Below are 4,052 nucleotides of genomic sequence, written 5' to 3' on the forward strand. Positions count from 1 at the left end.
TCTCGTTCTGATTGCTATACAGAACCAGGAGATCACTATTTCCCTGGATTTTAGCATATCTCGATCCCAGAATTTTTCTTTCTTCTTTCATTTCTGTCAAAAACCCTACAAAATATCCTTAGATTCTTCTTCTTCTTCTTCTTCTTCTTATCCCCTGGTGTGCCTTCTGTGCCCTCTGTCTATATCCTTCTGTGCTACTCAACTGAACCGGCAGTTATTCCGGCCCAAAACCCCCCCTTTGGTTATCCGTGAGTCCGTATAAAGGTAGTTAAAAAAACTGGGAAACACGAAATCTAACATAAAAAGGTAATAGATGGAATTAAGGAAACTTGATAGTGACATGCAATTGAGTGTAGTTAAAAAAAATGGGAAACACAAAGTCTAACATAAAAAGGTAACAGATGGAATTAAGGAAACTTGAGGGTGACATGCAATTGAGTGGAATCTCTCTACTTGAAGGCTTTTTTACCTCTTCTTCTCCTCTGCTCTTTTAAGGAAAAAATGACCAAATTATCTCTCTTTTTCATTTGTTGATCGGTTTATACTTAGGACCCCACTCCATCACCATGTGTTTACCTCCCGACTGGCCTCCATCATTCCACCCTGTTGGTTAGGTGCTGCTTAATATTATCTCGTTTTCCAAATGCTGTTGGTGATGGGTTGCGGGTTAGAAACCCGGCCAATGACATTGAATTTGATTCTGCCATGAACATGTGATGAGTGAACATAAAGGATCAGAATATGGGTGAATGACGAAAATAGGATTGATTTGGTTTAAGGAAGAACAAACTACAATTTTGGTTGTCGGTGTGTGGTGGAACCCATTGGAATTAAGGACTGTCTTTTAACTTCTAAGCATAGAAACATACACGGAGTAGTGGAAGAAAGTAGTGTTTCCATTTTTCCATGAATATTTAATGAGTTAATCATAAAGGATCATGATATGGGTTAATGAGGGAAGTAGGATTGGATTGGTTTAAGCAAGAACGAACAACATTATTGGTGGTCGGTGTAGTGGAACCCATTGGAGTTGAGGATCTTCTTTTTAACTTCAAAGATAGAACAGAAACATTCCCATAATTTTTTCCACTTGAGTGGGGATAGAAATTCAACTCCCAACTTTTTCATTTTTTCTTGCCTTTTCTTCCCCCCTAGACCCTATTAATAGATAGCAGTTCCCTCGTTCAGCCATAAGCTTCAGCCACCCCTTCTTCCTCTCTCCGTCTTCCCTTCTCGATCTTCTTGTTTCACCTCTCTCCTTCTTTTTGCTACTTTTCCCTTTTCTATTTTCTTCCCGAGTCAGTTCGAATTTGCGACCAAACCCAGCAGCCGCTCCCTCGTTCAGCTAGAAGCTCCTCTCCATCTTCTTGCTTCTTCCCTCTACTTTCCACAATCTACATTGATTTCAAGAAGGTAACGAAGTTTCTTATTTATCAGTTTGGAGTTAAGCTTTTGCTGGTTTGGGTGTTGACAGATAGGAAAAACACAAGGAATGGGGTCTGGGGGGAAGTTATTGTTAGAACTATCATTATAGTGCCATTTCAACATGTTATTCTTGTCGATACATGGTATCAATTAAATATTAAACTCATAGTTGGTTAAGAGAAAAGAAAATCCTAAAAAGGCTCTTACAGTTGGTTAAAAGAAACCAAAATCCTAAAAGGCCAAGTTAGTGCATTCAATGTTTCGACTTTTGAGAGTGAGGGACCTTTGGGTGGCATGTGAGAGGAACTTTTACCTGAATTCGTTTGCATAGTTTTTAACTGGAAAAGAAATGTACAGGGTTCAGTGGGAGTTGACAGTTGGTTTCTCTTTCTGAAACTTACAATCTAAAGCTCTCTTGTATATTACTCGTGCAGGGACGATTTGAAATCGTCTCCCTTTCTGGTTCTTTCCTGCTCTCAGAGAGTGGTGGTCATCGCAGTAGAACAGGTGGATTGAGCGTGTCCCTAGCTGGTCCAAACGGTTGTGTTTTAGGTGGTGGTGTGGCTAGACTTCTAACAGCAGCCTCTCTGTTCAGGTCTGCTTTCATCCTATGTCTAAATTGATGAGTTGAGCACTCCTTGTCCTATCCTGTTTCATTATCCTTGTTCGAATCTCTAAATTAAGAGACTGGAAGGCTTCTTTTGTTCGACCATATTGTGACACCCTCTTCATTATGGGAGACCTCTTGGTTTCTGGATCATATTGCCCCACCATCCCCTTAATTAGCCACATAGACAGTGGCCTTTCTGGAGAGAGGCCAGAAAGAGACAATTCAGGGATTGGTTGTTTTCGGTGTAACCTAGGGTGGTGTAGTGTATCGGAGGATCATGATCCTGTCCAATTCTTTCAAGGTGCAATTAGGTGTAATTCCCTTCTAATCTGGTGACATGTGTCCCTGCCGTCTTGATGGTCAAGATCAGGTGAGAGAAAGCTGACGACATTATGTATATGGTTATGGATCTGCAAATGCCCAACCCGATCCAGCATCGGTTCCAGCTGCTATCTTCTCCCTCCATCTAAGGCTATTGAGCCTCTGCTGGTCTGTTCCCTTCTCTTCTCCTTTTCTGTTCCCAGTTGATTTCTAACACACAAAAAAAAGTTCTCAGTTGATTGCAGCGGCGAAGGAATTTTCTCAAGAAGAGAGCAAATATTGGAACGGTGGATGGAATAAGAAAAGCAGTGAAGGCACGTTAGAGATTTGTGTATGTGAGCGAAGAGAGCAGTGAGGATATCTCCATTTCCATTGCCGTTCCTGTTTTTGTTTCCGTTCCCGTTCTATGTAAACTGATTTGTCCTGACACCACTACCCCTCTTTTTTGCCGGTTCCAAATTTCGGACAATCAACTTCCGACTACCCATTCCCAGGCAAAAGAAGCTGTAAAAATATAGATGAGAGGAGAGAAGAAGGGAAATCTGAACAAACGAAACCCTATGAAGGAGAAAAGAAAATTCTTGAAGTTTAAGGAACTTCTGAGCTCTATTCTTCTGTCTCTTGTCCTCCTCTCTCTCTCTCTCTCTCTCTGGGGCGATCACTCATTTGATCGTCCACATGTTAAAATTTATCTGTCCCGATCCGAGGGCATCTCCGCCAAAGCAAACAGCAGCCTATTTGCAATTTTCTTATTTATATATAATTTTCCTTTTTCATTTATTGTTGCACTTGCTTGCATTGCACCGTTAGAATCAATAACATCTTTTTCTTTTTTCAAAAGAACGTTAGCAGAGATCTACACAGTTGCCGAACCTACCGCCATACTCCGCCGTCTCTCGTCTCTGACTGGTGTTTATATATTGGTAACAAATTTTGAGGCTGTTAGAATTGCTTTTCAGGTTCATTCCGTGTCATCTGTATATTTTTGTGACATTGGATTTTTTTTTTTTTTTGGTTTTTTTTTTTTTTTTTTTTTTTTTTTTGTGCAGACAGTGCAAGACAACTGCAAGATGTTTCTCGTATGCTTTTTGCTGCTTATTAGCTTTCTCCTTGGCTTTGTATGACGAAACCTACCACCTTCCCCATTTAAACTCCCCATAATAGGAAGCCTACATCAGTTAGGTTATTTACCACATTGTAAACTCCAATTAATGGCTAAAACCATGGACCCTTATGTTATTACATTTTGGAAGTAAACCGGTCCTTCTTGTTTCATCAGCTGCCGTGGTTTGTGAAATCACAAAAAACCATGACCGAATAATCTCAAACAGACCTGAGACGAGCTTCAGTTGGTGGCTCTCTTATAATTTGGGTTTGCACCATATGGTTAGTATTGGAGCAAGATGCGCAAAGTTTGTGTCTTCCACCTGCTAGGTATCCAAAAGGCTCAATCACTTCGCCTAGCATTGGAAGAATAGACAATAAAACTAATTGAAAAAATCCCAAGGCTTTAGTTCTTCATCACCTCCACACCTAGCTTTTCTGAATTTAAGTCAGATGTTCATGAATTTAGCAAATGATATCATCTGTAGGATGGCTCTAGGGAAAAAGTATAGTGGAGAAGAGGGTGTTAATCCGAGGTTTAAAGAGATGTTCAGGGAAATAGGAGATTTGCTAGGAACTTTTAATGTAGCGG

At 40.4% G+C, this 4,052-nt stretch overlaps 1 long non-coding RNA gene across 1 annotated transcript; it reads left to right on the plus strand.

Moving 5' to 3' along the window:
* Positions 1 to 1,031: 1,031 nt before the first annotated feature.
* Positions 1,032 to 3,197, plus strand: LOC122088151. The gene is made up of 2 exons (XR_006142986.1): positions 1,032 to 1,413; positions 1,860 to 3,197. It is a non-coding gene; the product is annotated as an uncharacterized LOC122088151 (long non-coding RNA).
* The last annotated feature ends 855 nt before the right edge of the window (positions 3,198 to 4,052 follow it).

This window comes from Macadamia integrifolia, chromosome 9 (assembly GCF_013358625.1).
Source record: "Macadamia integrifolia cultivar HAES 741 chromosome 9, SCU_Mint_v3, whole genome shotgun sequence".
NCBI classification, from domain to species: Eukaryota; Viridiplantae; Streptophyta; class Magnoliopsida; order Proteales; family Proteaceae; genus Macadamia; species Macadamia integrifolia.